We start from the raw sequence: 10909 nt of genomic DNA, 5'->3' as shown, positions 1-10909 counted from the left end.
ACAAAAAAATGAACAGAGTACAACAGTGCGTAATTCTGAATTCGAGAGTGATGACAGCTGACCAGAATACAGTTAACTACTCAGCAAAACACTAAAATGGTGGAGGAAACTGTTTTTCAAGGGTTTCGAAGTGTCAATAAGTAATGCTTATGTTTTGTATAAAGCATCTCCAGCAACACCAATAAAAACATTTCTCACAATCAATTTAGAGAGAACCTTTTGCTTGGCCTTGTGGGGAACTTCCGAATGACAGTAAAACGTGGAGTACCGTCATTTACGGACAATAAACAATGACTGGTGCTGAAAACAGTGACCGACGTAAACGCAGTCCAATGTCAGCTGTTACGATCAAACTAATGAGAACCCCATGTAATTGAAAAATTACTTCCTTCCGTATCGTAGTATCGTAGATTTTATTTCACGATATTTGAAAAATCCCGTAAAACCCTGTCAGCTGATTGCCCTCTCACCGCACAGTGTTGCCAAGCAGTACATTTCGAAATAATTTACAAAATAAACTTAGAAAAATTATAATTTTTATTGAAATAACTTAAAAACACTGTTGAATAATGTTAATTATAGATAATTGAACTATTTGCGTTTGTTGGTTATGGGCTTTGGCTTATTAAACAATGAAAAATTGTAACCATAACGCGGATGTGTGAAAAAGTGTGTAAGCAAAAATATCAATGGCAACATTGTGTATAGACAACCAAACACGTACACACACAAACCGACGTATTGTGTAAATATGTAACTAAAAGTACGCAGTTGTTCCCCACGGGATGAGTTATGCTCAGTTTTGTGCTCGTTTGGGCCTGCGGTAAGGGACTACGTCTGCTAGTCACTGTTTCCAGCATGAATGGGAAATTGCATATAATTACAGGGAAAGAAACTTCTCATGTATGCGAAACATGCGAGAGACAATCGGGGTTGCATGTTAGAGAATGTTTTAAACGTTATCATAGGATGGTTAATTATAAACTGTAAATAATAAAAAATGGTTACATAAATGTCTTCCTGCATTCATTCTTAAAAGTTTTATAGTTTTATTTTATTTACCCACTAATTCACCTCACTAATTCACATGGTACGCTCTTACGAATCCAGCTCGGTCCTGCTGGAACGAAACGGTAAAGAGCGTTCGGTCCGCAAAGGCTTAAAAGCGCTTTCATGCCAGCAATTGGGGTAGTTCTCATGGCCCCTATTATGCTTAGGCACGCCGGCTTTTGTACTTTACACAGTTTTTATATAACAGTAGTTTGATTTGTTTTAACCCACCTTACCAAAGCCCCATATAAATAATAGTACAATGGGTCTTACCATTTGGGTGTAGATCCAGAAGGTCATTCTAGGCTTCAGACCCCAGGATTTACGCAAGAGTAGTTTTGTCATCCAAAGGCTTTTCGTTTCCTATGGTATTACTGAGCTGAGGTGGGCCTCTCAAGGGAGTTTTTTATCCAAAGTAACTCCTAGATATTTAACTTCCTCCTTTAGAGGTACGTCTAATCCATTTATTCCCAGAGTTGGTATATTTAGAACTCTTTTTCTGGTAAATGGGATAATAGTGGTTTTGGAAGGTTTGATTGATAGCCCCTCTTCTCCACACCACTCCCAGGTTATATTTAAGGCATCCTTTATGGTCCTTTCGTGATTGCCTTTAATTATAACAGAAATGTCATTTACATACCCTATTGTTTTATACCCTTTATATTTAAGGGTATGTACCAAACCGTATCCAGGATAGACCAGAGCAATGACGATAGTACCCCTCCTTGTGGACATCTACTTAGTGTAACTTACCCCAGAGAGGCTGTGATTATCCTTTGGTTTAGCATGTTGCTTACCCATTTAACAATTGCTGGATCGGCTCCCCTACTGGAGAGTGTCAGTTCTATTGCTGGAAAATTCAAGTTATCAAATGCACCCTCAATGTCCATAAAAGCACAGAGGGCTATTTCCTTTAGATCAAGGGCCTTTTCTATATCGCGAACAATTGTATGTAGTGCTGTAACTGTGGATTCCCCTTTTTGATATTCAAATTGCAGTTTATGGAGTGGAATTGTCGAGATAACCTCCTCTCTTAGGTAACAGTCCAGTAGCTTTTCGATGCTTTCAACATGAAAGACGTAAGACTGATTTTCCCATAGGATTTGGGAGATTCAGGAAGCTTATTGCCTCCCTTTGGTAGGAATAATACCTTGACCGCCCTCCAAATCTTAGGGACATTACCCAAACTAAGACTTGATCTGAATATTTGTACCAGAATTTGTATTAATTTCCCAGTGCCCTTGGAGAGCAGGGTTGGAAACGTTCCCTCTGGTCCGGGAATGAAAGGTTTGAATGAGCTGATTGCCCACTCTAGCCTTTCGTAGTTTACTATTCTATAGATACAAGGACTTTTTGACCTGAACATAATATAGTTTGCGCTGGCACTCCTTGATCAGTGTCACACGTTAAGCAAGTCAGGAAAGTTGCGTTAAGAAGTCAGGAAAGTGCTGCCGTGGCTGGGACATCGTTTAGTTCCTCACTTTTCCATGTGTTCCTTTTTGATTTCCTCAGTTCCTTGTTGTACAACGTTATGGCTTTCCTATATTCATCCCATGTTTGATATTTCTTTGCATCGTTGAATTTTGCTCTTGCTAGTTGACGGAATCTTGCTTCTTTCCATCAAAGTCCGCTTTCCATCAAAGTCCGCTTCGACTAGTACCGTTGCCGTGTCGCCTCCACAAATTCATTAAAGGGCAAATGTTTAATGTTGGTGTCTATGATAAGTGGAGCCCGTGGATTGACTACGCCCACGTCATAGATTTCCTTTGTGTGTTGTACTGTGAGGCCGTTTTTTTTTTTTTTTTTTTTGTCGGGACAACTAGCAAGTGCAGCACTCAGACATTAATTGAGTCCATTGTACTACACTTGGATTCCCTTTTAATTTTCTTTAAATCTACCCGATCTCCGAAGAAATCTGAGTAGATCTTGTGGTGCGAAGGAGCCAAGATGGGCGCTTCTTAACACATCAGTGCCAAAGAACTCAAACCTGATTCCAGCGAAGGCGGGGCAGACACACAGGAAGTGGTCCGCCGTCTCATCCTCCTCTTCACAAGCTAGGCAGAGTACACTGTCTGAGATGCCCAACCTTTCCATGTGCTTTGCCCATAGAAAGTGGCCCGTCATCAGTCCAACCAGCCGTCTGCACTCCCCTCTGCTTAATGGCAGAAGGGTTTGCGACAGTCGATCGGACATGAGAGGTAACATCAGTTTTGTCCATCTGCAGCCTCTCTCAGCCTGCCAAGCTCGCTTGTGGGTAGTAGTTTCCCATTTGCTAACCGTGGCCGTGATGGCCGCAAAGGGGAGTGGCAAAGCGGGCTCTGGGCCAAAGAAGTTGGCCTCAGAGCCCATCTTAGCTAAGGAGTCAGAGGTCTCGTTACCCGCGATACCCACGTGTCCCGGGACGCATGTTAGCATCAGGCTAAGGCTGTCTAAGGCCATAAGCGCTGCTTGGCTATCGCTGCAGACACATATAGATCTGCCTCTCCATCGTTTTTCCACAACAAAGTTCATCGCTTCTTCGCTGCATACACCTCCGCTTGAAACACAGATGCATGCATTCCAAGAGCAAAGTGCAGTTTTGTCCCGCTGGATTCCACGTAGACCCCAGAGCCATGCTCGGTCCTGGAGCCATCCGTAAAAATGCGAAAACAGTGTTTGCCGGGCTCATTTTCTGAGTCTCCCCACAACTGAGCCTCTGGTAGCACTACATTGTATCTCTTTTCAAGTACGATCCTTGATGGTATGGAGTCAAGGGGCATGGAGAGAATCGTTGGATCGATGTCCATGCCTTCTCTGTGTTCTAATGCCAGACAAGGGCCGTACCAGTTCCCACTGTGTTTCAGTCTGCAGATGGCCTTGAAGGCCTCTCCTTGGATGAAAGCATCAAGTGGTGGTAAACCAATCAGAGCATCTAGTGCCGGGGCTGAAGTAGTCGGAAAAGCTCCGGTGCAACAGATGGCCACAGTGCGTTGTAGTCTCGACAAGGTCCTCCTGACTCCCACTAGGCAGAGTCTGCTCATCCAGACCACTGATGCATAGGTGATAATGGGTCTTATCATAGCCGTGTAGATCCATAGGACCTTGCTAGGAGAGAGACCCCACGTTTTCCTAAAGACACCTTTGCACTGCCAGAAAGCTGTCAGCGCTTTTGATGCCTTTGTTTCAACGTGTGATTTTCATAGGAGATTGCTATCGAGGATTACTCCAAGATATTTGATTTCCTTGGATAGCTGGATTGTGACTCCTTTTAGCTTAGGCAGAATGAGTCCATCAAGGTTCCTCCTTCTGGTAAAGCGGACAATACCAGTTTTGGTCGGGTTTGCCGATAGCCCATTGGCACAGCACCAAGTGTCAATCATAGTTTTCAGCACTTTTCTACAGATATTCATGACGTGATGATTCTTTGGGCTAGCATTGCACGAATCCAATTTACCAGCACCCGGTCTACACCATGTCTACTGGCAGAGCTGCACATACTGTCGAAATTGGCATTAGCAAAAGCCCCCTCTATATCCAAAAAGATGCCCATAGCGTAGTCCCTCCTGTGGATGGTCCGCTCTATCCTAGCAGCAAGGGTTTGCAGTGCCGACTCGCAGGATTATCCGTTTTGATTGGCATGCTGAAATGGAGAGAGAAAGTAAACCTTCAGCGACCTCTGACGCATATGCAACTCCACTAGCTGCTCGAAACTTTTCAGCATGAAAAAGATCATACTGATAGGTCTTAAGCTGATAGAGCCTCAGCAAGATTAGTCTTGAGGGCACAGTTTAGAAGTTTTATCGACTCACGTCTCAATGTTTGGAGCTTTCGGTTCCACCACGGAACGGGAGTTCGATCAAGGGGAGTTCTAATTGGACAGGCTGACTCAAAACATTTAACTAAGGCAGTGCTGAGTTTCTCAACTGCGACCTCAATCCCCTGTTCTTTCCGAAGTCTTGGTGGCATCACGGCAAAGCGCGGCAACATGCCCCTAAACTTTTTCCAGTGTTTTTTTCCGGGGTTTTTGGAGGGAAATTACAAATCTCAGCCACCCGCTTCTACCCTTATCATACCCCTCAGGAGCTACCAGGTCCTGACAACAGAATTGCCCAAGACTCGTCACAGTGAGATGGGATGATACCATAAGACTGTCATATAATACCGTGGCCCCTTTCAACGCGCTAAGGACTCAGGGCTCTTGCACGTGGGGGTTACGATATGGTAAAGGTGGACTCACTTCGATCATTCGTTTCGATACTCCCAATGAAGGTATGTCTCGCTTTGGCGTCATATCCTAGTAGCAGGATATTGTTTTTTCTGTCAAGCACAAGCCTACAAACCTCGTGAGGCGGTGCTGGTTGATCGTGTGCCATACAGATGGAGGCAGTTATGATTCTGACGCCATCAGCAGCCTCCATTTCCGATGAGTTATAGGACGGGATTAAAAATGTGTTTAGATGTCTTTTTACTACAACATATGCCTTGGGTCCAATTATAGTACAAGTTGTAGTTTTTGAGAGAGAATCCGCTTAGCGCACTTTGGGTTCCTGGGCCAGAGCGATGTCTACGTTTTCCTCTGATAGGAGAACGTTTAGGTTGTCCGTTGCAGTCCTGGAGTGCTACAGATTGATCTAGACAACCGTAGGACCCCTACTTGTTGGTCGTTTTTGTTGTATCCGCCAAACCGTCCTGCGAACGATTGCGTTTTACGGATTATGCCTTCTGGGTGGCCTGGAACGGCAGGCACTCACCGAGCATCTTTTGGCACCTTGCTCTATCGGCCGCATGTTTGGGGTGAGTTTTACCTTCGGACTCATTTTTGCTTATTCTGGTCAGATGAGCGAGACTTCTGGTGAAGCTTAACCTAAACGGAACTTTTTTAACGTTTTGACGCTTTTGCCCCTTGGCATCAGCGGATGTAGTAGGTTGATTTTGAGTTAATGGCGTGCTGTGACCCACAACTTTGCCACGTAAAAGTTTATCGCGCAGTTAATTGTTGCCTCTTTACATACATACAAGCTCTGCTGCTTTCTTTACAGCAAATATCTCAGCTTGAAACACAATACAATAGTAAGGGAGTTTAAATGCCTTATTGATGCATAATTCCGGGCAATATATGCCAGCGCCAACCCCCTCTTCCATTTTTGATCCATCAGTGGATACATTGGTGGAATTACTCCTCGAAACCAAGCCTTTTCACCATACACCGTCTTTAATAACGGCCTTTAGTGGTTTTCCAAAACTCATAACTGGAATCATATAGTCTGCATTGACTGCGGCCCAGTAATAGAACTAGAGGTAAGCTGTTCGATTGCTTGTAGCCTCACAGCTGTGTTTGCAGCCGGATTTTCGGCACCACACTAGTATCTACATATATAGGTCTAACAATTGCAGTGTATGACCAGTGCATAAGAGCGAGTGATAGCACATATGAGCTTCCAAGCATCCTTTTACATGCGTATAGAGCATTCGTGGCCTTCTTCACCCTCTTCTCAACATTGGATTTCTACGTCAATGTATTGTCCACTATTACTCGTAGGTACTTGGCGAAGGATTACAGCGATAGAGACAGTTAGGGTAATGTCCATGCTGAAACTTTGTACTTCTTTGTAGAGAGTAGTAAGTCCGTTTTTTCAGCATTGACGCTCAAGCCAGCATTGCAGACCCAGTTGTATATAGTTTTAACAGCGTCGCCCATTACAGCGCTAAGCGTAGATATGCACCTTCCTGTACAAACTATAGCAATGCCATCTGCATATGCAATCAGTCTTGGAGCTCTACCTTCAAATCGAGTGAGTATTTGCCTTACGACTAGCAATCAGAGAAGTGGCAATAAGACACCCCCTTGAGTATTCCCTCCTCGTGCTTGCCTTGTTAAGATAGTCTCATGTCATTTCGCCACAATCATTCTGCAGTTCAGGAGACTTGCAACCCAGTGATATATGGCAGAATCCATTTCTACACCATTAAGGCTTTCTAAAATAGCGTTAGTTGATACATTGTTGAATGCAAAGCATATTCCTTATATTCCAAAGCTTTTTCAAAAATGAAGACCAGAGTATGTAGTGCAGTCTCCGTGAACCTACCCTTAATGTAGGCGTGTATTGATTTTGACAGCCTTTCGGGACCTACCCTGTCCCCTATATGGTTTGCCAAGAGTTTTTCAAAGATTTTGAGAATAAATGAAGTTAAACTAATCGGCCTATAATCTTTCGAGAACAGATGGCCCCTTTTACCTATAGGTATATATTATATATATAATTGGCGCGTACACCCTTTTTGGGTGTTTGGCCGAGCTCCTCCTCCTATTTGTGGTGTGCGTTTTTGATGTTGTTCCACAAATGGAGGGACCTACAGTTTCAAGCCGACTCCGTTTGCCAATGCCTGCCGAGGGGCGACCACTATTAGAAAAATGTTTTTCTTAATTTTGGTGTTTCACCGAGATTCGAACCAACGTTCTCTCTGTGAATTGCGAATGGTAATCACGCACCAACCCAATCGGCTGCGGCAGCCGCCGCTTTTACCTGCTTTTGTTATAAAGACGACTCACGCAACTCTTCAATTTGCCGGTACATAGTTTAACCTCAAATACAAATCATTAGATTTTTAATGTCAACGCCAGCTATATCAGCAGGCGTACCAAAGATGTAAGAACCAAGAGCCCACCAGATCAGGGCAGCTAAGGAGAAGGTGCTGAGATGATTCCACCCGATCCTCCATACATCCGGCGCAAAAGGGATGTGATTTCAAGTCTCACAGCATGCATTCCTCGCGCATAGTGACCTGTGAGAAAACCCATGAAATCGGGAGCTGACATTTGGTCAACCTCAGAAGCTCGCCCGAGCACCCCCGGTCTACACGTGGCCAGAAAGATTTCGCCACCTTACATGTTTGTGTACTTGCCCAACGCTCGCTGAGTTGGCGCTATGCCAATCTTTAAAAGAGCAGATCGCAGGTAGTCAGGGGGATCCCAATTCTTTCCCTTCGCGGGGAAATCACCTCACATGTCCCTTGTCTGGCCAGCTCAACGACCTCGCAGTTTCCCGCAATGTCGCTGTGATCAAGAACCTAGATGAGGCTTATGTCAAAGAATTCGGACGCAGTCGAAAGTGAGGTCAAGCATTCCTTGACCAGTTTCGAATGCACCGCCACTGACCCGAGGACCCTTATTGCCGCTCGCCTGTCGGAGTAAATATTTACTTTCTTGGCTGTTGGTACGAATGTGAGCAGCCAATCAGCTGCCTCCTTGATTGCAGCTATCTCTACCGGGAACACACTGCAGTGGTCCGGTAACCTAAATTTGAGTCTGATGGGGAGCTCCTCGCAGAAAACTCCTCCGCCAACATTTCCTTCCAATTTCGATCCATCCGTGAACAAGTTCACCAGATCCTGTCTCCAAGTGTAGCCCCTCGTCCCCTCTTCCCTTGATGGAATATGAGTGGAGAAGGTTCCGGATGGACTAAACGAGGGTATACACTTATCCGTTGATAGAGGGATGAACTCGAAGATTCTAAGGATGCTTGAGTGCCCATAAGTGAGGTTGAGCCCCTCAGTCTGATTGCGGTACGTGTAGCGGCAATTCTGCCTGTGATGTCTGCGGGTACCACATTTAGCATTGCGTTGAGCGCCAGAGTAGGAGTCGTTTGAAGCGCCCTCCTGATTCCAATGAGTGCCGACCTCTGAACTCTTTCCAGCTTCTTAAAAAAAAGCGTCTTCTCTAGTGAGTTTTACCAGGCTATGACTCCATACAACAAGATAAACTTCACAATAGTATTATATAGCCAAAAAACAACACTAAGCGAAAGACCCCATCTCTTGCCAATTGCGCTATTGCACCCATGCACGGCGATTGTTGCCTTCTTCACTCTTTCGTCAATATTGGACTTCCATGCAAACTTGCTGTCAAGGATAATACCTAGGTACCACACCTTGTCAGAAAGCATCAGAGGAGCGCCCCCTAGTGAGGAAAGTTGAGCTCTGTATCTACTCACCTGCCGGTGGATGGAGATGCCGCCCCATTATACCGCGACAGTTCTGTCGTTAAGCATTTTGTAGATAAATCTTATAATCACCGTCGGCCCCCAGTTTACCCAGAGACCTGGTAATTGACTCCGGGAGGACGTTGTTAAAGGCGCCCGGAATGTCGAGGAATGCTCTCACCGCAAACTCCTTCTGAAAAAGAGACTCATCTTTTTCAATTGTCTGCAGCGCAGATTCCACCATGCAATAAGCATGTGGGGTATGCGACAACCGACCCCGAGGAATTTCGCTTCTTATGTGCAGGTCAATCAGTCTCGCAAGGGTTTTCAATAAGAAAGGTGAGAGACTGATTGGCGTGAAGTGTTTAGGGGAATGCAAGTTGAAATGCTTTCCAGGCTGGTGCTGGGCACGTCGGAAAATGGGCGTCGAGAAGTAACTTCAGTGACTCCTCGCCGCTCATCGCCCAACGTCCCAATTCGTCTCTTAAGTACCCAAGGGAGCAGAACTCTTCGTGAGTACTCGTCTAAGCCTGGAGGACTCATGGCAGCTCTCTACGCTCTCGCAAAAGCTTCTCCAATAGTCCTTCTTAGCCTTCCTAATTTCGGACTTATATATTCCTAGCCTTTTTTATACAGCTCCCATCCCGAGGAAGACCTTATTCTTTTAGCTCTGCTAAAAAGGCGTCAACATTAGGCCCTATGTTCAGATAGCTTGCTGTCCACCAAAGCCGTTTTTCCTTCCTGGAAAAAGCTTTTATCGCACAAGAAGTTTCCAGGGGTTTGTTGAAAGCTGTGGTGAAAGTCTCCCCCAGTTCGTCGATCGCTTCTTCCAATAGATCTAGATTTTCTCCTGGAGCTTTGGGATGTGGTTCACCACCACTAATATAGGAATCGCAGAGACGGTTCCGTCTGTGATCCGCTACCTATCAAAGGTGGACTCCCACCTTCCGACGCATTACCCCCACTAGAGACTGCGCCCGGAGCAAATATCTTCGAGTAGGCGATTATCGTTCCTCCTTCGATCTGCCTTACACCGCAAAAACATTATTAAAACAAAACCAAGATAAAGCTACTGGTATAAATGAACACATCTCTGCAACGCGGGAATAGATACTTAAAATTACATGTTACAAAATATAGTTACAATATCAATAAATTTAAACTAAACCGAAACCATATCTCCCTACAGGAACCCTGAAAGAACCGACTGGTCTCTGTTGAATAGGGTTTTCAAGAATAAATTTAACAGGAGAACTCATCCACTGATCAACTGCACAAGCAGGTGGAACACTTGCAGCGATCCTATCAGACGGCTTTCAAATGGCAAGAAAGACTTTTCTCCCTCGTTGAGCAAGACGCTGACCGACTTGAAAAAAAAGGTTAGGAAGCTTTTTAACGAATGCTACCAAACTAAAAACTTTAAGAATTGGCGTGTAATTTGCAATGGATACAAAAACTCCTTTAAATATGTGAAACGCAACTCCTGGAAGGAATACTGCGAGTCCATTGAATCCGTCAAGGATTCTGCCAGGCCAAGCAAGATCCTTTCGAAAGACCACTCCTGCAGAACTCTTGCAAAAAGGAAGGATGGGGAGTGGGCTGAATCTGCAGAAGAATCTCTTACTATCCTTGTGAATAATCACTTTACGGAAAATTCTATAACCCCACGTAACATAGTCGACACAAGTCGACAGGTAGGGCTACTCGATGCTTCCCTGGAATCTATCCTGTCAGTTGACAGAATCACGTGGGCAATAAATAGTTTTTCTCCTTTTAAATCTTGCCTGTGAGGCATCAGATAATAAGTACCTCGGTGGTTCCTGCCCTGCAAGAAATCTACTTGGCGTGTATCACCCTTAATCACGATCGTATTGTTTTCATACCCAAGGCAGGGAGGAGGG

Source organism: Anastrepha obliqua, chromosome 6, assembly GCF_027943255.1.
Source record: "Anastrepha obliqua isolate idAnaObli1 chromosome 6, idAnaObli1_1.0, whole genome shotgun sequence".
Lineage (NCBI taxonomy): Eukaryota > Metazoa > Arthropoda > Insecta > Diptera > Tephritidae > Anastrepha > Anastrepha obliqua.
This window is presented reverse-complemented; position numbering follows the sequence as displayed.